Source organism: Mus caroli, chromosome 7 (assembly GCF_900094665.2).
Source record: "Mus caroli chromosome 7, CAROLI_EIJ_v1.1, whole genome shotgun sequence".
NCBI lineage: Eukaryota > Metazoa > Chordata > Mammalia > Rodentia > Muridae > Mus > Mus caroli.
Window position 1 is genome coordinate 91,973,607 of NC_034576.1, and position 25,012 is coordinate 91,998,618.

The following is a 25,012-nucleotide window of genomic DNA, read 5'->3' on the forward strand; positions in this document are numbered from 1 at the left end:
AGGGAGTGTCAAGTCCTAAAGGTTTTGAGCATCACTAGAAGACCATCTTCTTGTGCTTAATGACCATTGTTGTGTTCTTCTCTTTCACACCGTGAAATCACCACATTTCCACGTTTCTTCCTAGAGTATAGACAGGAAAATACCAGTTCTCGTGTCACAATATTACATCCCCTTCCTTTACAACCAAGAAAGCACAATGGTGTCACTGAGTGAGTGTGATCTTGTTTTTGGACTAATCTACAGTTATGATGAGAAATAATAAGTATTATAAATCTTTTCTATTTTAATAGTTTTAATTACAATATAACAGTATATGTTGATTATATTTCATTAAACTCAAAAATAACAACATAACGTGATAGTACTGACTTCTTTTCTCGAAAACTGTAATGTCCCAACACCATAGTTATACTGTTACTCTGAGAATGTGTAATTGAAAAGTATCTCTAGTAATGGAATCACATGATCAGTTGTTTACTAGTTGAGGCCAGTAATAACGTTCTTCCCAGCCCCCTAAAAGGGAATGTTTAAAGCATTGGAGATGTAAGGTTATTTACACTGAAAGCTAGCATTTCATTTGTAAGAACTTGCTACAACTTTCTCTTTGTAATGTGTTTGGATTTTATAGACTTTCCCGGGCCAGAATGACTTTGGAGAGATGTATGCCACAGAATACATCCTGTTTTGTTGTTGTTATTTGAAATTGATCTCCCCACCTTGGTTAAAAGTCTCCAGTCTAGTAATTAGGAACTGCTGTGCTCACTTCTTCCTAGCTAAAGTCTCATACTGAGAAAATTACATTTTACTTGGCTTGAGTTCTACTCTTGAGTGATGCTCAAGTTAAGCAGGTGTGCCTGGTGGCATTTCATGCCTTTGGTGGATAAAGTGTTGTGCATGAGATGGCCTGTGTAGACTGAGCTCCTGGAAATGCAGGATCACTGATTGCCATTTTCTCACTCACTTTCAGTAGGAACATGATGTAATTTCTTGTAACCTTTTGCCTACACCATTTTAGTGGCTTCCCGCTAGTCTCTGGTAGAGCTCAAAGTGGTTTCCTAATCGAGTTGGTTAATACTGCAGTTCAACAGATAGAATCCTGTAATTTTCCTCTTATGGGTTTTTCATGGTTTGGAGAAATTAAAACAGGAGGTTCATGAATCAGTTCCATGTACCTTTGCAAGTGTCTTCGCATAGTGCACTCCTCCACACTAACCTATTCAGCAAATTCTCGTTCTCTCTCTCTCTCTCTCTCTCTCTCTCTCTCTCTCTCTCTCTCTCTCTGTGTGTGTGTGTGTGTGTGTGTGTGTGTGCTGTCTGCCTGTCTTTGATGATTGAGCAAAGGCAGTTCTCTGACTGCCTGAAGCCATTCTATCAAACCATGCATAAAAATGCATGCTCAGAACGACTGTGTATTCCAGTCTTTTATTATCTCACCATTAGTGAAAAAGATGAATTTTACTCATCTATTCCTTATTTCACTCATCTGCATAAAGGATTTCTTTTGTTGTTGTTGTTGGTGGTGGTGGTGGTGGTTTTGGTTTTGGTTTTGGTTTTGACTTTGGCTTTGGTTTTGCGTTTTTTTGAGACAGGGTTTCTCTGTATAGCCCTGGCTGTCCTGGAACTCACTTTGTAGACCAGGTTGGCCTCGAACTCAGAAATCTGCCTGCCTCTGCCTTCCAAGTGCTGTAAGGTGTGCACCACTACGCCCAGCTTTGCATAATGGATTTCTATGAGCTGTCCACTCTTCCTAGACTTCACATGATCTTCCTCCCTCTTACTGTCTCTACATGGTCTATTAAAACCCTCCATCTTTCACCAGTAGAAGAGAACAAAACAATGCCCCAAAGGAATTGGATAATTTTGTTTGTTTGTTCAACTTAATTATTTTTTTTGTAATAAATAAAGCATGGGATATAACCATTTCTAGCGGACGATAGACGTCCAATAATCAACTCCAGTTAATTTATGCCTAAATTAGTATATTGAAAATCTGTGTTATATTGTAATCAAATGCATGACTATTTTTAATATCAATGGTCAGGAAAGAAAAGAAAAAGAATACTTCCAGATATAGATATCAGGAACTAAGAGTCTTCGTAGTTGTTTATTCTAGATATTAACAAATTCCAGCTATCACCAGATGCAAAGGCATACTATATAAAATTCAAATTTTCTACAGACAAAGCATTTGAACATTCTAACTGAGATACATCTAGATCTCTAGATCTAGATGCTGGGAAAAAGATGATGCTATTTGAATGAATTGAATAAAAAAATTGTATAAAATTGAATTAAAATTACTTCTTGTCGATCAGAAAAGATAAATAAATAGAAAAATTAAATGCTTTTAGTCAAATAAATAATAACAAACATTGAAACAAGGAGAATACTCATGCAAGCAAGGTTTCAAGAGATCAAAAACGTTGGTAAAATGGAAAGGGCTACAGTTTGGGAATTGAATGTCCTAGAGTTCAAGTACAAATACTTTGGCATCAAATAGGCTGACCCGTACTGGGAGATTATGTTGATTTACCATAGGACTGCTTTTAGGATATATGGGGTAACCTATACAAATTTTCCAGTCCAAAGCAAGTTTCTAATAAAGTGTATCTGTTACTCTTATTAGTATGCCATGGCATGTTCAAAGAATTTAGGGATAAGAGTATAAATCCATAATGGCATATTGCAGGAGATCCCTGAATGCCCCTAAGAGGACACAACTGAGAAATAATCAGGATGTAGCCCCAGGATGTGTGCATGCTTCCAGATATCTGATTGCAAAAGTCACTATCATAAATTAATCTAGGAATTGCCTACTGCTGTGCCCTCATTGTAGCAATAACCTCATCTATTCATTACCTTTGTCCCAAAGATATAATATTCTAATAAAGAAAATGAAGAAGCAACTTTTAATACTTGATTAAAATTTAAGATAATGTTCTTCACTCTCACTGCAACATTCAATTTTCTGCAATGCAACTGATTATAACTAGTCATTTTTATGCATGAAAATGTATGTGTTGATAAGTCCATATAGGTCCAGAAGATAAGTGGATTTGTTACCTATAAAACATTTAAATTAAAGAAAACAACTCAATACTTTATTCTTTTTATCATGACCTTATACTAGACATTCTAAATAATGTGAATGATAAAAAAGTCTCTCCCCAACTAATAGAAAACTTTACCCTCTGCTCAGTTCATTGCCTTAGAGCAATGTCTCTGTCATCTATCTATTCCTCAGTTTTCAACAACAATTTTTATATTTTGTTCAATTTTTTGGATCATCTACATAAACCTTATGAAAAAAGTAGGTTTAAGGTCTCATTAAAGTGATTCACCAGTTTACATTACTCTTTTTAAGGATTTTAATTCCCAGCTTAGACTTGGTAAAATGAAATTTTAGATTCCTTATCTGAAGAACAGGACAATAACCTTTATTCATCCAAATTAGAAGTCTAGATGTGTGGTGCAGGTTAGCAATGAATAGACAAAATTCCTGGGACAATGTTTTCTACTTAGGCTTCCAAAGTGCACTACTTATTGTGATGTGATTAATTATGAAGTCACAGATCTATAAAGTACATCATATAGCTAATTCCGAGGGAGATATACATCAATAAACAGACAAGTTCTATGCAGTGTAACAAGAGATTGGGTGAAGTTACCTGCAGCACACTCCAGGAAAACTGTGTAGGGTTGGGGGTCACAGGCGCTGCTGAGTCAATCCATTCTGATTGGAATTACTAATAGATATAAAGGAACTTGTAGTGAACAGACTCTTACAAGGAGAAATGGGATGACTTCAAAAAGGTTTATAGGAAGTTGCAAGGCCTAATTCAAAATGAACAATTAATTATTTCTTATGAAAGCATATTCTAAAGTATCACCTGGCTAGGCACACTGTACTTGACTCTCAACACTTCTACTGGATAAACTTCAGTGCTACTTTCTCTAAACTCAAGTAACACATGCTGCAGCTTGCTCAAGGAAGAGGTTCAGAGAATAAAGGGCTATTCACAGTTTCTGTTCTAAAGCTGCGGCTTGCTCAGGAACATCATCAATAAAATTTAGTTTCTAGCCAATATAACCTTTATTTTTATCCAGGCATAGGACCAGAATTTTTAACTTGAAAAATACAAGTATCTCTCAAGTCATATTTACAATGCTACTTTTCTTGTCTACTTAAAGTGGAGGGGTTGGGGTCATTCCTATGTAGGAAAGTATGTCTTTTAAAGTATGCTTCTTAAAAATGATATTCTATTTATGAATGCACCATATTTTAATTATTCATCACTTGATTAACATCTGGGATGTTTTCATTTTCTCACTATTGTAACCAGAGAAACAATGGACACTTATAAAAGTAAGCAGTTACCTCTATAGTAGAATATAGAGTCCTTTGGGTATGTGCCCAAGAATGGTAAATAGCTGGATCATGCAGTAGTAGGTCTGTTTTCAGCCTTTTAAGGAACTTATACAGATTCCCATAGTGCCTATTTGCACTGTCACCACCGGTAAATAAATGTCTCCCTTCCCCCACACCTATGACATTAATTTTTTTTTTAGAAATTTTAAAGTAATTTTAATTCAGATTAATCTGGTGGTTAAATAATTTTTAAATGTTTCTCAGCCATTCGTGTTTCATCTTTGGCAAACTCTGTTTAGTTCCATGCCCCATTTTATACTGATTCATTTTTCCTCCTGATGCTTAAGTTTTGTCTTTTCTTTTCCTTACTTTTCTTTCTTTCTTTCTTTTTTAATTCTTTGTGTATTCTAGATACTGTCCATTTGTCAGACCCATAGCTGGTAAAGAATTTTCCATTCCATAGACTGCATCTTCACTTAAATGATAGTGACTCGTTATTCCAACGTGTTTTAAAGAGTTTCCTATGGTCCCATTATTTAACTGTTAGTCTTAAAGCCTATATTATCAGGGTCCTGTTCAGAAAGTAATTTCCTGTACAGTTGAGTTCAAATACATTTCCAACTTTCCCCAGTATCAGATTCAGAGAACCCAGGCTTTTGTTGAGCTTCTTGATCCATTGGAAATAGTCTTATGCAGGCTAAGGAACAAGGATCTGGCTTCACTCTCCTCCAGGCAGCTAGCTATCCAGTTAGATTCTCACGATTTCTTTAAGATTCTGTCTTTTCTACAGAATGTACTCTTGGAATCTTTGGGAAATGCAGATGGCTGATGTAACAGCATACTCTTATATGTGGGTCCCTAATTTTTTTTTAATGTTTACCTTTTTTTAATTTGTTGGGGGAGATCATCCAATGGTGTATATAAAAATTATTGTTACCTATTTATTTGTTGAAATTACATTTTTAATATTTTGTTTTAAAATTACATACACATATATGTATACACACACACACACACACACACATATATATATATATATATATATATATATATATATATTATATCAAATTACCTATAACTAAACACAGAATGTAATTTGTCTACTGTAAACTTCATTGGTCCTTTTCTTTTCATCGAACTCTTATCTTGTCATTACATTTGCAGTATCTTTCTCTGTTCTGAGAAAAAGCTCAGTTTGTTTATTAGCTGAACCCAGAGCATCACAACACCACACAAGTGTGCTACCACTGATCTATATCTCCAGCCCTTCATTTCCTTATTAAATGTTGTGCTATCTAGTCTCACTTAGTTGCCTGAGCTGGCTTTGCGCTCACTCAATAGTTTAGACAGACACTGGATTTTTTATCTTTTTGCCTCAGCAACCTGAGTAGCAGGTATTTTTATTTTATTGCAATTTTTAACATGTTTTATTGTGGTATATTACAGATTTAAATTTTTATCTATCTTACTCTAGTGTGTGCTTGAATGTGAAAACCTAAGGTTGCTTCTTCTATGTAGCTATATTTACCTTCCCACAGTGGTATATGCTGTCTTCACCACATTTTACCTCATCTCTGCTTATCTTTCCACATTCCGATCACATCTATAATATATAGACCCATGTTTCCTCTTCTGTGGATTATTGCTATAACCCATCACTGTCACCTCTCTTTTGCTCAAGCATTGCCAAATCACTTTCTTCATGTGAAAGGGTATTTGTATCACATATTATCTCCACAGACTCAGAAGTGAAAGCCAAATATGTCATTCAGGCCCCTCTGGTAGCTTCCTGCAAAAACCTTAGATGAGAGTTACCACAGCAATCACCATGAGATAACAATCAGTCACTATGGCAATGAGACTATACATTCGTGATCTTTAGAAAACATCTGTAACGTCCTTAAGACTATGGCTACTTTGGGGAGAGAGGGTCTTTAACAGCATGTGTTTATCCTTCTATAACGTCCACCTGCTCCCATGGGCATTCACACTGAAGTAATAAGGAGAGTCAGGTTAAAGAGTAGGGCATATGTGGACTTCCAGCAAGACTTAATGGAGTATATTTCAATACACTTCCAGGTGACTCAAATCACTTCTCCAAAAGCCATTTTAGGTAACCTATCCTCTGTCAGGCCACCTCCCCATGAGTGTCACCTGTGTTCGATCATATGGATGATTTATTCTTTGTTCTCCAAGCCAGTCTTTCTATATGCTATTATTCTTCACATCTGTCCTTTCCCTACTGACATCATACAAGACCACTGGTTTGCATAGGCCTGGGGACTGTGGGAAAACATGACAGCGATAAAAGGAAGCACTAAGTACAGATAGATCCAGGTCCCAACACTTCATTCCTCTAGGGAGGAATGAAGGACATAGCCAGTCTGTGTGTCTCTTCTCCTTGAGTTTCTTAATTCCCTTTCCTGAATCTCCTGTTTGAGTTTCTAGGTAGCTTTGCAGATGTAAATACCAAAAACCTGGTGATACTTTAGCAAATCTGTTAAATATGGTCTTGGCCTCTTTCTGTTATCTGAGCTCACACAGACCCTAATCCAAGAAGCCCAGGGGTAGGTCCTCAATTCCATTCCACTAATAAATGTGTTTGTTATATACCAGTACTATGGTTTTGGTTTTTGATTTGTTGTTTTTGTCTTGTTTTGCTTTGTTTATTTTTCTTGTTGGTGGTTGTGGTTCTTGTTTGTTTTTCTTTTCTGCTACAGGTCTATGGCTTAAACTGATAATCTGAGAAGGCAGTACTTCCAGAATTTTCTCTATTGTTGAGGATTTTTTGTCTATCATAGGTCTTTTGTGCTTCAACATGAAATTTAAGAATTTCTTTCCATTTCTTGGAAAAATTGTATTGCAATTTTCATGGAAATTTCCTTGAATCAATAGATTCTTTTGGTAGGATGATCATTTTTAAGACATTAATTCTAACAATTCATGAGTATAGGAACCCTGAGAGCTTCAGTAATAACAGGTCTGGCAAAGATCTATCCACTGGTGCAATAGTGGCAGGAATGTCATGATGAAACCAATCACTTTCTGATTGTATTTAAGGCCATCTCACCAAATGAAACCTATTCTTTGCACCATCATTATGGACAAGAACCTGTTACTAAATAGATTTAATATTAAACCAACAAGACATATTAAAGCTCAAGCCAGATAAATTTCTAGCATGAAAAGCAGGGGTAGACACAAGATTCCACTGCTAGCTAAGGAATATTGGCAACTGGGAGGTCCTGGGAAGAAAATCAGGTTTGTTTGGTTTTTTTTAAAGGTATAGCTCCTGTAAGTCAACAATTCTTCTGTAGGAGGTCACATATTCAAAGCTTATATAAGGAACACAAATTAGATTTGATGGGTTTTAAAATAATAGGAGAGAAAAGTTGAGTAGGTAGGTAATGGGGGAGGGGTGAATCTGGAAGGATTTGGAATGTGGTAAATATGATCAAATACATTGTATAAATTTCTCAACTCATAAAAACAAATAAATCCAGAATCAAGAGAAGTGTGTTAGAGTGTAAAATTAGTAAAATAACCCAAGAATGTTTTGAAATGTATTAAAGTTATTAACTGATTCTTCATTTTTCAAAAGAAATATATTAAAGATATTTCAATGAAAAGTCATAACTAGAATATTCAACCATCCATACAAATTATCTATGAATTTAATATTCATTTTCAATTAATTATAACCTACTGTGTTTTGATACTAAACTAATCATAGGGATGTATATATGCACAATATATGTTGCTTTCTCACAAGTCTTCTACATACCAGAAAGAGATATATAATCAATAGACTGAAATAAAGTGGTATATTTTAAAATAAGATTGTCTATGATTAGAGACACAAAAGGTGAAGCTTTCAAATTGTTCCCATGGAGAGAGGCTAGGGATACAAGGGCTATACATTAACATAATAAAAGCAATTTATAGAAATCCTATGGTCACCATCAAACTAAGTGGAGAGAAACTCAAAGCACTGGCACTAAATTCAGAAACAAGACAAGGATGTCTATCTCCTCTGTGCATTCAGTGTAGCACATGGGGCAAAATTTTTCAAGTGTTATGGCATCAATGAGAATGAGCCACAGGATAAACTATTGCATAGAGTCAAAGGTTGTGAGCTCTAGAGTTCCCTTAAATTTTCTCCATCCAAGGTGAGAAAAGACATATAATATGGCCAAAGTTGAGACGACAAATGTATCTGGACTGAAAACAAGAGTGGAGAAAATGGTTGATTTTTTTCCTAGATCCTTCTCTGGGTTTAGTTTCTGCTTCTCCCTCCTTTCATTCTAGGAGTGTCTATGAGACATAAGGTGAGTAAAATTAAACTTATTCTATATTTCTTTAGTGTAACTTATTTAGTAAGAGACCATCCATCCAAATTCTTTAAGTGGAGGTGAAAAAGGAAGAAAGAGAAAGAGGAGAGAGAAAAGAGGGAAGGGGGAGAGGTTCTGAGACAGGTTTGACTTCAACAGACAACAAAGGATAAGCATTTGAAGCATGATCTTGAGCTTGGCTTCCTGATAACATTCATGGCACTCCACAGTCCTTTCAAAGATCAGGCACAAAGCCAGGACTTCAAAGAAGTTTTCCAATGAAAGGATTTGGTAAATGAGGCCACACTGATGCAGCAATTTCAAATTCAATATTCAGAAATAAGCTGAAGAGAAGTGTGGTCTACACACTTGACCTGATAAAAGTCTGCTTCATAAGCTGAAACTTAATCATTTTCAAAGCAGCCATCTTGTAATACATTTTAATTTATATCTAGAGCTATCCTAACCAAAAAACTTTCTTTTAGATAAAAGCAAAGGTTATAGAAAGACAAATTATATAATAAATCTCAAAAATAAAAGAAATAATGAAAATAACACAGCTTACATTTCTTTTTTAAATTTAGGAATACAGTGTGCTTACTTTCCTCATTTCTAATATTCAGAGATAAGTTGGAAATCTAAACAATGAGATGCAGTTGAATTCAGTTTTCAGCTCAAGACACATTGTGCCTCCAACAATTATAAGCAATTTCCCTTGATTTATTCTTTGTTTTTCCCTTGTTTGTTTGTTAATATTTTGTCCTCATTAAAAACAAAAACACAGGAGTGAAGAACTTACTGAATAAGAAAAAAGAGAAAAAAGTTCACTAGTTTTTATTTAATTTGTCATCAGCTAAATTTTAAGAACATCTCTCTAAAATTGATTCTTTTTGAATTGCCTTTAATCTGTTTTTGCAGTTCAGTTGCTATCACCCTCCCATTCTGCCCCCAACAGTTCCTCATCCTATTCTTCCTTCCCAGTCTCCAAGAGGATGTCCCCACACCTCCAGACCTCCCTACACCTCACCATACCTCCCCATTCTCTGGGGCCTCAAGTCTCTCAAGAGTTAGTTGTGTCTTCTCTCATTGAGGCTAGACCAGGAAGTCCTCTGCTGTGTATACGTCAGAGGGCCTTGGACAAGCTAATATATGTTGCCTGGTTGGTGGCTCAGTATCTGAGAGATCTCAGGGGTCCGGTTAGTTAAGACTGCTCTTCTTCCTATGGGGTCACCCTCTTCCCTAGTTTCAGTCTTTCCCTAAGTCAACCACAGGGCTTCCAGCTTCTGTCAATTGGTTGGCTGTAAGTATCTGTTTCCATCTCCATCACCTGCTTTTTGGGCATCTCAGAAGGCAGCCATGCTAGGTTCCTGTCTGTAAGTATATCATAGCATCAGTAATAGTGTCAGGTCTTAGAATCTCCCCTTGACATGGGTCCCAATGTTCTTCCCTCACCTTGGTCATTAAGGTATTCTTTAATTCAAGTATGACTTCTTCCCAGAAAAAAAAATACGCAAACTAAAATCATAAACACTTTGACAAGAAGGTTGAGCAGTAGGTTCAATGAGACCATGAAAATATTATTTTATAATAGAAATAATATACCTTTCTGCTCAGTCCTCTGTAAAGGTTTAAAACTAATCAAAGATCTAACTTCTTCACTGAAGTCTAATTCTTCTGTCTCAAAAGCAAAACAAGATAAGAAATCAAGTTTCTATCACAAAGAATGTCCTTTGAAAGTTAAGGTGAGAATTAAAAACCAGCACTGTGAAGACAATGAGTAAACATTCTACCAACCACCCAATGGCCTCTGAAGTATTCTGATATCATGTGGAGATTCCACAAAGACACCCCTCATTTAACTTGAATTCCTTGTGTATATGTAAATTTATTCCTCTTGGTCATTCTCCCATGTATCATGGAAAATAACTTTCCTTATATGTAGCTCAGTTCCTTTGTGAATTATCAAATTGACTCCTTATATTTTCTTTATGTGGTTATGCACTTACAGAGAAGAAGATATTTTCCAAAACTTTATTGACCGAAGCAAGACAGCCACATTTCATGACTGTTCCCAAGACATAACTCCTTGCAGAACAAGCTTTATAGTATCTGCTAGATTCAGTCTCATCACCATGCCAGCATAATGTGTCCTTTCACTCACACTTTTAGATGAGGTGTGCATTTATGTTCGTCACTGCAAAATAAATTAGCTGCCCAGTGGTACTAACTTGTAAGTTCTTAAGATCTTAAATCTAGGGAGATGAAGTTCAGTTTAGGGAGAACAGAGCTGAAATCCTCTAAGAGTGATTATCTAGAGTCAAGTGCTATGATTGTATGAGGATTCTGAAAAAAAAGGAAAGGAAAGAAAGGGGAAAAATTAATAATAATATACAATCAAGCTGATGGTTTTAAAGAGAAAGTCCTGGGTTCCAAGTAGGTATCCTAAGTCTTTTGATTACTGTTGAGCTGTGTATCTTGTGTTTCTACAATTCTTAAAAGCATTTTCTTATGAGTAGAAATTACGTATTCCACAAATGCTCATAGATTTGAAATTTGATTCCTAGATACAGGCAAATTGACAGAATATTTGATCATGGATGCTCATGTCATTGCATCTGAATGCATTCTTAATCATATCAATGGATGAATTGACTATGAATGGACTATGGGGAAGTAGGGTCTAGTATAGGAATGGAACCCTTGAGTAAGTAGGATCTATCTTGTCTCTGAATCTTTGTGCTCTCTCTCTCTACTTCCTGATAAGCATTTTTTATCCATCGTGCCCCTACCATGATCTGTCTGCCTTGACCCAAGCTTAAAAGCAACACAGACACATGACCATGGCCTGAAACATCTGAAACTATGAATAATAATCATACTCTTTTAAGTTGATTTGCTCAGGAATTTTGTCACAGTAATGGGTCTTGACTAACACAGAATGCTACTCTAGTCAACCATCACCAACATCTTCATAGCTCCTCCTACAGGATCTCAATCTGTACATATATGCCAGTGTCTTCCAGCCTCCCAATACTCCAGAGACTAACCACTGATAAGACACAAATACTTTATCCCAGCATCCCTCTGCTTCCTATAACATCCTGCATAAAAGCACTTAAAAAATGGCAGCATGAAAAGGATACCCATTCCCATCAATATTAATAAAATCACTATATTCTTTGTTTTTATCAGAATTTTTAGCAATAATTTTCTAAGCAATTAAATGCAATACAAGGTTCTGCTTCAACAGGTAAAGCCAAAATGGGGCTCATAATTTTTCCTTTAAAATACATTTTTAATTGAGCTCCACTAATCCACTTATCATAGTGTCTCTGGTCAAGGCTTAAGGCAGTGAAGCTAATACTTTATTGAAGTCCCTTTAGAATAAATTTCAGGCAAAATGATGTCAGAGCACTAAAAATGTCAGTTCTTTAGATTGTGTGCAATGAAAAGCAGTGAGGGGGTGTAAGGGTAAATGTTAGCTGTTAGAGTAGAAGACTACAAATGCAGTCAAGAAGAAATGGAGTATTCTAAAATGTGACAAGTGGCATTATGCTTTTTATATTAGCTATTAACTGCTGAGACTCATTAGGCACAGTATGCAAGAGGCAGTAATTGAAAGTTCAAATACTCAGCAGCAGTGCCACAATGGGTCTCCTATTTCTATCATCCACCATAATTATGAATCATCTTCAGTATATGGGACTTATAGAAGAAATGTTGCCCTTGAAAACAAGCTTGATTTCTTCAAGGTGGGTTCTACCTTGTTTTCAGATATGGTTTTTAATTGAAATAGAATGATATCACCTCCCCCTAATTTTCCTCTCTCCAGCTCTTCCAAGATATCCTCTCCTGAACTCCTCCCATAACTCTCACTCTCAGATGTATGGTCTCCTTCTTTGGCTTAGATTATTACTGCTACATAATAGATAGAGATCAACATTTTCATTCATTCATTGAGAAAATTCTGGTTTCAGCCTGTTTGACACTTCTGAAAATCTTTCCAAGGAAATTCAAGGATACAGGAAAACTGAAGGATTCCTCAATCCCAATTCTTCTCAATTTTCTTTATTATTTTATTTTTATATTTTAATTTTTTTGTTGTTGTTGCTGTGAACACTTTTCTTTAAGTCCTATATTTCATAGTTATCAATTCCCTCTTTGCAGGTGTTATTGTGGCACCCAAATAAACTTTTGTTGATATTGCTCTTTGGGTAAATATTATTCTATAATTAAAAATTTGTGGTCTTTCCTGCCAGAACTATCTGGAAGAAATGTTATCTCTATGTATAATTTCCTTTATGTCTTACTTTTTTCTTCCTCACTCCCTTCCCAAGTAATATCCATTTATACTTCATATCTTAGTTCTGTTACTATGTCTGGACGGATATACAGAGAGAAATTCTGCTATTTTAGAGGTTTATCATTTTACCTTTAAAGAATGATTTTATAAAAACAGGTTTTTTTGGAAATGTACTCAGCCTGATGAAGGCCTCTAATGTCAGAAATCACGTATGCCTTTGCCACATTCTAAGTCCCTACCACAGTTTGTGATACAAGATAGGCATCATTTTTCTAATGAACAAAATTGAGTAGCTGATTATCAAATGACATAAACTGTGTAACTCAACATTTTCTCAGTCCTGTGGTGGTATAGGCAGCTTTTCAAATAACTCGCTGCAATCTTATTTTTTTTAACTATTTTTATTAGATATTTTCTTCATTTACATTTCAAATGCTATTCCCAAAGTCCCCTATACCCTCTTCCTGCCCTGCTCCCCAACCCACCCACTCCCACTTCCTGGCCCTGGCATTCCCCTGTACTGGGGCATATGATCTTCACAAGACCAAGGGCCTCTCCTCCCATTGCCTACTAGGCCATCGTCTGCTACATATGGAACTACAGACTCAATTCTGGGGGGTAGTTCATATTGTTGTTATTCATATTATTGTTATTGTTGTTAGTTCATATTGCTGTTCCTCCTATAGGGTTGCAGGCCACTTTAGCTCCTTGGCTACTTTCTCTAGCTCCTTCACTAGAGGCCCTGTGTTCCATCCAATAGATGACTGTGAACATCCATTTCTGTATTTGCCAGGCACTGGCATAGCCTCACAAGAGAGAGCTATATCAGGGTCCTGTCAGCTAAAAACAATGAATTCATGAAATTCTTAGGCAAATGGATTCATCTGGAGGATATCATCCTGAGTGAGGTAACCCAATCACACAATCACAAACTCACTGCACTCTGAAAGTGTGTGTGTGTGTGTGTGTGTGTGTGTGTGTGTGTGTAGAGGTAAGGTAGAACTACTTGTAGAGGTCAATTTTCTCTTTCTACCATGCTTGTCAAGGGATCAAGCTCAACTAACAGCAAACACTTACCTGGTAAGCCGTTTCACAGGCCCCACACTATTCATTTCATAAAATTTCTGAAACTTTTATCTTGTTTCTATGTTGTAGTCATTTGATCTGCAGGAATCCTGCCTATCTCCTTGCTCTGCTTCCAGGGATCATTAGCACCTATTCAATTGAAAGGCGGCTTCAGACTACATTTGTCACTAAAAGTGGGACTGCCAGAGTCTGTACCTCTTTGACGGGACTTTAGTGAAGATTTGTTTCTTTAGGAGTTGAGGCATTTCTTCTTGCTGTGAAGGCAAATCAATGCGGCTATAGAAATGCCAACACTTACAGATGCCTTCCAATTATCTATGAAGCCTGGGTGACAGGAAAGAGTAACAATCTTTGCTTGAAAAGTTGCCTGAGCAAAAAGCCTAGACATTTTCAAGTGCACTGAACAGATGAATAAATAAGAGTGCCTGAGTGAGTCCCCAGCCAGGCAGGGGACTTTCATCATGGCATGCTCTGCCAGGCACTGTCATTATTCTTAAGATGGCCTTCTCATGGTGGAAACCATACAGAATTATCTGAAACAGATCTGTTAGTTTCCATGAATAGGGACTGAGCATGTAGTGACTCCTGACCAAAGCTGTAACACCAAAATGGTTTTGATTTGACATAGAGCATTTCATATTTATTTCTTTCAAAAGTAAAACTGTGAGTTTAATGCCAGTTCCATCATGTTCTAGGTGTTTCTAATGATAGGCATCATGTTGTCCCTGGTGAAACATGAACAAATGTTCACTTTCCAGAGATCTGGCATGAATGAGAGGCCAAAGGAACAATTCTCCCACTGCATAGAGCAGGGAGACAGTGAGCAAAGAGGGTTGCTTACAGAAGCATGGGTGAATCAGAGGTGGCTGAATCACTGAAAAGCTCACAACAATGTAGGTGATAGAATGACCAAAGTTGTGTCTCTAAAACTCTCTGTATACCAGCAAGGATCTTAGCCAATCACTGTCTCTCCCCTTAGCTGCCATGTACTGGCTTTAGAATCAGTCTTGTGAGTCTTGTAGCTTATGATATATTCCTGAGCCTTTAACATTCCATGTATTCCCTGAGTATTAGGGAGCTCTCTTCTCCTTCTGGTAAGGAAGGTTTCAACCTGGAAAAAAGTAGCTATACAAGAAATACAAAAATTATGTGAGTGCTCTTTAACTATATAATGTTATACCTGTTCACAGCTGAGAACACTGAGCCCAGAGATGAGTGACTTACCTAAGAATGCACTCTAAAACTCTAAATCTCATTGTCTGAATACATAAATCCTCATATACGGTATCTCTGTAGCCTCCACCTTTAATATAGATTGTATATATGTGTGTGTGTGTATATATATATATATATATACATATATTTATATATATATATACATATATATGAATGTGTGTGTGCCTGCATGTGTGTGATATGTGTAAAACTCAGAAGTTTGGTTGTCTTTTTTTTTTTTTACTTTATGTATGGATAAAATAATGGAGTATAACTGAAATCCACATATGACACTTTTATGACTGAAGATGTCAAACTGAAAGGAACTTGGCATACTTTGTATAATAGTAGTAATAGTGACAATACCAGGGGCATAATAATTCAATGTGAGTCTATATAGCACTTAGGATTTCACTGATGCTTAAGAAACAGTATCAAAAGATGGCCTAGTCAGCCATCACTGGAAAGAGAGGCCCATTGGACATGCAAACTTTATATGCCCCAGTACAGGGGAATGCCAGGGCCAAAAAAATGGGAATGGGTGGGTAGGGAAGTAGAGGGGAGGGTATGGGGGACTTTTGGGATAGCATTGGAAATGTAATTGAGGAAAATATGTAAAAAAAAAAAAGAAAAGAAAAGAAACAGTTTCACATATTTACCACCTCAAGAAATACACAAAAGACAGTGATGGACACACAAAGTAAGGTTGCATTTACACCCTGCCAAGTCACCAACAGAACCATTAGCCACCTACTAAAATCTGTGAATAAGTAAAGAAAAATACACTTTCTTGTTTACGGTACTGTATTTAAGAAGTCTTTCATTATAGTCACTCTCTTAGTGAATTTTAACTGTTAATTTCACACAGCCTAGTGTCACCCACAAATAGTCTCAAATGAGAGATTGTCTAGATTAGAATGGCCTGTAGGCTTGTCTTTGGGAGGTTGTTTTGATTGCCAATTGGTAAAGAAACTCCAAGTCCACTATAAGCAACATTATTCCCTGGGCAGATGGTTCTGAGAGGTGTAGGAAACCTAGCTAAACATGATCCTGAAGCTAGAGAAAGTACCCAAGGAGCTAAAGGTGTCTGCAACCCTATAGGAGGATCAACAATATGAACTAACCAGTACCACACAGAACTGTGTCTCTAGTTGCATATGTAGCAGAGAATGGCCTAGACGGCCATCAGTGGAAGGAGAGGCCTTTGGTCTTGCAAAGATCATATACCCCAATACAGGAGAATGCCAGGGCCAGGACGTGGGAGTGGGTTGGTTGGGGAGCAGGGCGGGGGGAAGGTTTAGGGAACTTTGGAGATAATATTTTAAATGTAAATGAAGAAAATATGTAATTAAAAATGTATATAAAAAAACAAAACAAACAAATAAACAAAAAAACCCATGATCCTGAAAGTCAGCTAGCAAGCAGTTATCCTACAGTTTCTAAAAGTTCCTGCATTACATTTTCTCAGTAATGGACTATGACTTGGAAGTGCAAGCCAATGAGTAAACCTTTTCCCCAGCATTTCCTTTCCGTCAAGTGTATTATCACAACAGTAGAAAAAAGGTAAGGAAAGGAAACTCAGTCACCTATTCATATCCTAATTACCAAAAAGTAATTACAGAAAGTAAGGATATGACTCGCAGTTTAAAGAATCTCTGTAGGGCCTTACTATAGAAATCCACTGGCATTTGCTTTAAGAAAGGATTGCAGAAAGACCAGATGGAGGGATTGATAGCATATTGGGTTCATAGTACTCCAAAATAAACCAGAATTCCCAAATGGCAGCATCTCTGTGAATAACAAATATTATAGCCCAAGCTATTTTATGAGACCCCAAAGCTTTTTCACCACAAAAGGCGTTCAAAGTGAGCCCTGTGATGTCACAGCAGAACGTGGTTTCTGTGACTTTCCTTCTTCACTGTCATCCTTGCTGACTTTCAGGACAGATTGTTTCTTGACCTGTGTCTCCCATCATACCTAGGGCCATTGCATCTCACTGCTTTAAACTTTGCTTATTTCTGTTGCAATTGCTCCTGCCATTGGCATGTCAAGCTTTTTATGCCTCTTAAAGCTTTTGAAGTTTCCCTTATGATAGCCCCAGGATCAATACGGACTTTTCTTTTACCATGAGCGCGCCATGAGACTTAATTAACGGCTTTGATATTTTCTTATACTTAAAAAAAAAATCTTTCAAAGTATTTTTACTTTTTCAGAACATTTTTATCTTTAAACAAATCAGTTAGGCAAAAATGTTTGGTATCTTCATTTTATCAATGAAATACTTGAGCCATAGTAAAAAAAAAATATGCTTACATTTCTATAAGGAATAGCTTTGAAGCTAAGTCACTTCCATTCTAGTCTAAAATTAAAGCAAAGTTCTGTGTCTTTGATACCCTGTTGGAAACCATGGCAACATAGTCTTTGACAGAGTACTCTAATAGAGAAGAGGGTGATAAGAGACAAAAGAGGAAGGTTTTAAGTTTCTATAAATTAACATTCTTTCTTCCTTTTGAAAATTTGTATAAAACATACACACTTCTTCCAAAATATCCCCCTTCAGTTATCCCCCCACTCGATAATTTTCTGAGTTTTATCTTCCCAACCTTTTAAAATCTCCCCCAAAATATATTATCCTTTCATCTTGTTAAGTATTGAGCGTGATTTATACATACTCTGGTTTAGCCAGTACTGTTAGAACTTCTCCCTAAGTTTTCTCCTTTCCAATCCTCTCAAATACTGCTCTATCCCAACCTTTCTACAAGACAAATTAGTCTTCAATATTTTCTAGATGAGTTACATATTTCCTTTAATTGGTCATACCTATACATACATATGAGAAAATGCATATATATGTACTATATATATGTATATATATGCATTTAATGCAAGTGTTTTTATTAGCAGATTCTCATGAATTTCTGGAGATTCCTTTCTTCCCTTGCTTTGTGTTTCTAATTTGTTCTGCCCAAACTCAGCTGCCTAAGCATCTCTAGTCTCTTATTCAATTTCTTATCTTTCCACAAATGTTCTAAAGCTCAAGTACATATAAAGGTCAAGTGTAAATGTTCACTACATTGCATACGTGTGGTAACAGGGAGGAGTGGAATTATAGCATGTGTATAGAAAAGACATTTAAATTTCAAATTGAAAACCTATGCTGAGACCAAACAAAACTGATTTTTCAAGCAGATGGCTTATTAATACTTGACTCTATGTGTGCTATTTCACTTATTACTGAAACCTGTATGTTTTTCTACTTTGTGTCGTCTGCCTTGATTCTTCATTACTCAATATGATGACTGTTTAATCTGATCACAGGCCTCCTCACTTTAGGTATATTCTTGCATAAAGTGCTCTTTGTGAATGGAGAGCCTTAAAGAAGCATGCTAGCTGTGTCTTATTTACACTAGATGTCCAGTGTCTTCAATCGATTTGCTACTCAATGTATTTGTAAATGGGTGGCCCTAAAAGTAAATCTGTTCAGGGTTGAATAAGTTTAATGACAACAAATAAATAGCTTGGATATCTGGACATATCAGCACATATATGGACAAACATAAAATGAATTTTTCCATCAGTTTCACCTTGTCTCCTAAAAGGACTTCTCTCCACAGTTCTGAGTCCATCTTTCCTCCACATGCTTTATGTTCCACTTCTCACTTTGCTGTACAACATTCGTTCAAGCTTAAGCAGCAGCAATATCCTTTATTTCTAAAAAAAAAAAAAAAAAAAAAAAAATCACAGCCGTGATTTTGTTTTCCATTGTTTTGTGAGTAATTGATTTTCATTGAATGGTATATAATAGAGAAATGCCACCACATCAGAGTTCCACTTTCAAATAAATGATACATGATATAAAAAGCAATTAAATATGAAGATTATAATCCTTTCATCAGCCACAATCTACATGTATATAATGTGGCAAGTTAGAGAAGATAATGGGATCATAATTGGCTTGGAAAATGAGGTTAGAGGAATAATACCATGAGACAGGCTTCACAGGGAATGAAGGAAACACATTTTCAAGGTCATTGGTGCAAAATAATGAAAAAGTGGCCATTAGAGAGACTTCTTGCAGGATATGTGCCTTAGGGAACCCAATGATAAACTGAAATGAAGGCTAGAACAACCAATTTACCAATTACACATAGAAGAAAGAAGTTAACTACTCACTTTCTCCTCTGAAAAGCTGGGGGCCTTGTAAGTAATGGGTGCCAAAAGAAAACAGACGCACCATAGCTTTACTGAGTAGCAAGGAATCTGAAATAGGAGAGAAGTGAGCTCCCAAGGCAGATCAGTGAAGGGAATATGGGGAACAAGCTGCTGCATAGTTAGAATGAGATCATTAGAGGAACATGATTATAATCAAGCTACTTCTGTGCATGACAACAGGATCCCACATCTGCTTGAAACTGCAAGCTCTGAAGAGACCGCTGATTGAAATTGGGGAAAGTGGTAATAGTACATTAGAGCCAGATAAACAATTATGCCTTGAGTTAAGAAATGAGTGTGCCCCAGAATAGAGAGAGCACTGTTGTAGAAATGGGTTCAAATGGTAGTGTCTCCCTTGGCAGCTTGCATAGCACCTTCCTCTAATATAAGAACAAGTCCTCAAGAAGGAAGCATCCAGGTCAGTTACAGACTGATTCTTCCAAACTCGATGGACAAAGTATGTGGTACCTTCAACAATAAGGTCTTAACTTCAAATTCAGGAGGCAACCAATGGTAAGAGAGATAAGACCGTGTTACTTTGGGAGTCTCTAGGATTCCCCTGACCAAGAATTCAAAGTGATATTTTTTTCATACTTGTTACTTGATACACCCATTTACTCTCAATTTTATAGGTACCCAAAAAAGAGCAGTATAGATCCCACCAATTGATATATAAAAAGAGGTAGAGAAAATTCAACATATACCCAACCCTAGATAAAAAGTTGCAAGTTGTTGATGCCTGTTAAGAGAGGAATAGTGTCTTTTTTTCTCTTTTTAATCTCTTTTTTTAATTGGATATTTTATTTATTTACATTTCAAATATTATCGCTTTTCCTGGTTTCCCCTCATCAAAACCTCTATCCCATCTCTGCTCCCCCACCAACCCACCCACTACCACTACACCCCCTGGCCTCCCCCTACACTGAACCATTGAGCCTTCACAGAATCAAGGGCCTCTTCTTTCATTGATGCTAGATAAAGCTATCCTCTGCTACATATGCAGCTGGAGCCATAGGTCCCTCCATGTGAACTCTTTGGTTGGTGGTTTAAGACACTATGGCTGATACCAAGAAGTGCTTGCTGACTGATATAGCTGTCTCCTGAGAGGCTCTTCCAGAGGCTGACAAACACAGATGTGGATGCTCTCAGCCAACCATTGGACTGAGAATGGGGACTCCAAATGAGGAGTTAGGGAAAGGACTGAAGGAGCTGAAGGAGTTTGCAACCCCATAGGAAGAACTACAGTATCAATCAACCAGACGACCCCGCCCCCAGAGCTCCCAGGAAATAGTGTATTCTAAGGATGAGATCCCACACTGATTGATCTCAAGAAACAAGTACATATAAGCAAAGCTTAATGGACTCAGTTGATTGTGTGTGTTCATGTGCATGTATTCACTTGTGAATAATAATTAGAGAGATTATTAATTTAGATGGAGTTGTGGGGGTGACAAGAATTATGTATATATGTAAATGCAGTGTTCATATATGACATTCTCAAAAAGACTGTGTGAAGTCATGGTATGGAAGAAGAGTCTGAAGCTTACACACACACACACACACACACACACACACACACACACACACACACAAATATATCCTTATTTCCACAAATAAGTGTAGCTCTCATTCCTTGAAAACTTGAAACTTCTCCTTGTAAAACATAAACCATTACAAGAAACCATAATCAATCAAAATGCAACTTTGTGGAGCCCAGTTCTAACTGATAAATCTGCAACACAATTCCTACTCCTGAGGCTCAGGGAACATCACAAAAGAAGGAGCAGAAAAAAATTGTAAGAGCCAGAGGAGTAAGCTGTCTTGTATGAGATTGTGTTTTCTAGAAATGTCCAAGAAACTGTATCCATGAAGTCTCAGCACATGGCTAATGAAATTCTGAACAACAATGAAACCAACAGATATGCTGGGCTAGCATGGAAGGAGGAAATCTCATAACTCTCCAGTGCTAAACAAAGAATAATTACAACTAGGAAATGTTGAGAGTAGGAGAAGATAGTCTTCTCCACAGAAGAGGACCTCAATTGGTTATCCAATGACAAAATCCTAAAATCATACTATACAAGTAAAGTTTTACAAACTAATACTGTACTTATATATTTAGGGGGAAAATTATATATATATATATATATATATGTATATATATATAATTGTATAATATATATTATATTTATATATTTTGTGTAGTTATATGTAATATATTATATATTTATATAATTTATGTAATTAGATCCAATTATACATGGTATATATACATATGTAATTACATAAATATATTGTGTACGTGATATATAATTAAAATATATAATATATTATATAATTGTATATAAAATTTCCTCCTAAATATAGAAATGCAATTAAAAGGTGGCAAGAGATCATAAATTTGAGAGAGAGAAAGTTTGGTCATGGCTCCATGAAAGCAGTTTGATAGGTAAAAGAGAAAAGGGGGAAATGGCATAAGTATGTTTTAATTTCCAAAAAGGAAAAAAATTATTTTAAAATCCCTATGCAGTACTTTAACTTCCCCAAAAAGGATACACTTAAGATACAGAATTTCTTTATAAAAATGAGAAACTTCTCAAGGTTTGTTATAAAAGAATATTGTTTTTTAATTAGGTATTTTCTTCATTTACATTTCCAATGCTATCCCAAAAGTCCCCTATATCCTCCCCCCACCCACTCCCCTACTCACCCACTCCCACTTCTTGGCCCTGGCGTTCCCCTGTACTGAGGCATATAAAGTTTTCAAGACCAAGGGGCCTCTCTTTCCAATGATGGCCGACTAGGCCATCTTCTGATACATATGCAACTAGACCCACGAGCTCCAGGGGGATACTGGTTAGTTCATATTGTTGTTCCACCTATAGGGTTGCAGACCCCTTTAGCTCCTTGGATACTTTCTCTAGCTCCCCCATTGGGGGCCCTGTGATCCATCCAATAGCTGACTGTGAGCATCCACTTCTGTGTTTGCTAGGCCCTGGCATAGCCTCACAAGAGACAGCTATATCAGGGTCCTTTCAGCAAAATCTTGCTAGTGTATGCAATGGTGTCAGCGTTTGGAGGCTGATTATGGGATGGATCCCTGGGTATGGCAGTCTCTAGATGGTCCATCCTTTCATCTCAGCAAGAATATTGTTTTTTATTGGTAATGTCCAAAGACTTTTGTTCTTCTCCTTTGCCATTAACAGGATGACACCCAAACCAACATGCATATATGAAGCTATAACTAACTTGCAACAAAATCTTCCCAACAATAACTACAGAGTACAATATAAACAAATATTAATATGACAGGCAAAGTAGGATTCATGTCAGCGTTTTATGTCCACAAATTTAGGAAATCTATGAAAGTAGATAACATACATGTTTGGGTTTTTTTCAACAGTTTTTGAATTGTACAATGATTTGGCTGTTCTATTATCAGAGACTAAGTAACAGATCATAACCTTTAGTCATTAAGTCTGATTGGCTGCATAGTTACGGAAACATCAGTTCCTCAAAGAAAGATGCCCCAGGTCTGCTGACAAAGTAAAGGAAGAATTATGCAGTATAAGAGATTTAAAGGAAAGATGCTCTGGGTGTGAATCCTAACTGTCATTACTACCTATAGGTAGTATAGTTTTTATAGCTAGTTCCTTAGGTGCCTCAGCTATAAAACAGGAAATTTTCATCTACATCACAAGTCTCTCTCAGGCTTACACTGAGTTATATTTGTTACATGTATATCTGACATTCTGTAAGTGAGCAATGCTGCCTGCAGACGGAAATGGAAAGGTTGGATGTTGGAAAAGTTGTTGTTAGGAAGAACTTATAACTGTATGAATTTGTAGAAACTTTTACCAAACTTCAGGCTCACTGAAATATGAGTCATACAAACTTTCACAGCCCTGTTTCCTTTTAAATACAAAAGGTATAATTGTCTGCAGTTGGCAAAGGTTCTTATCCTGAATGTGAAATTTGAGAAAATCTAAAATGCAGTCTTGAGTTGTTAAAATATGATCTAGAAGTATAGGGTTTATCTCTTTCAAGAAGTGATTTAATGTAAAGTACTTCAGCACCAAAGAGAAGTTTGGACATTAAACTTGTCAGCCTGTCCCTATGAGCCTGGTGCTGAAAGAGTGTGGACATTCTCGGGCATGGGACAAGGCTGTATATTTGGATAGTACTTCTTCATTTCTATCTATCAATGTCCTCCCCATTTATCTTTTTCTCCATTTAAACAAGAGCAATTAGTTTTTGAAGATCTGAAGTTTAAGCATAAAAGTTTTACTGTAGAATTACTCAGATAAAATCAAGCCATCATTTGTTACCCAAGTCATTCCTGACAGTTCTCTGTTGAAAAAAGAATGACTTGGGTAATTTATGTTCTGTTTCCACAATTTCACAGTTTTTCTTGTAAATACAGATGAGAGCAGAAAAATGTGTGTAGGGATAGGAAGCCCAGTTCTCTGAGTTAGGAAGTGATACCACTCACGCTCAACCTTCTGCATCCACCTTTGTAAGTTGGCAGAAAGCTGAAGTTCCTAGAACTAAGTCATTTCCATTAAGACTGTTTTCCCTCCAAAAATAAAACACCTAAACTTGGAATCTTTCTTTTTATCTCCCTGTCTTGAAGTTATTTGATATCTAAAACCATGGGAGATAGTGTGTGCTTATCTTAAAAGATGACAGAGTCTCAAAACATTGGGGATATGGAACCTGAAGACGTCACATCCTGTAGCCGGACAGGAACCCCAGTGGAGCAATAGAGACTCAAACCCACCCACAAAGCTTTTAAGCCAAACTTTATCCTGTCTACAAGAAATACAAGCACAGGGAATGGAGCAGAAATGGAAGAAATAGCCAACCAATAACTGGCCCAACTTGAGAGCTAAACCATGGGCAAGCACCAGTCCCTAACACTATTAATAACACTGTTATGCTTACAAACAGGAACATGCTGTCCTCTGAAAGACTCCAATGAGCAGCTGACTCAAACAGATACAGACATGCACAGCCAAACAGTAGCTAGAGCTTGGAGACTCTTATGGAAAAATAGGAGAAAGGATTGTAGGCACTGAAGAAGATAAGAACACCACAGAAAGACCAACAGAGCCCCTGAACACTTGGAGTCTCAACAATGAACCAAAGAACATACACAGTCTGGACCTAGGCCTACCAGCACATATGTAGCAATGTACACCTTGGTCTTCATGTGGAGGCTATCCCTAAAGCTGTTGTCTGTACATGGGATGGATATGTTCTTCTAGCTGGGCTGCCTTGTCTGTCCTCAGTGGAAGAGGAAGCACCTAGCCTCTCACAGACTTGAAGTTCCAGGGTGGGAGAACTCCCAGAAGGCCACCACATGTTCAGAGGAGAAGGGAATGGGGGAATGATTGTGGAAGGAGGTAACTGGGAGGGAGTCAGTGAGCAGGATGTAAAGTGAATAATTAAAAATAAAATTTAAATTTTAAAAAATGTACCAATCATTCTTTAATA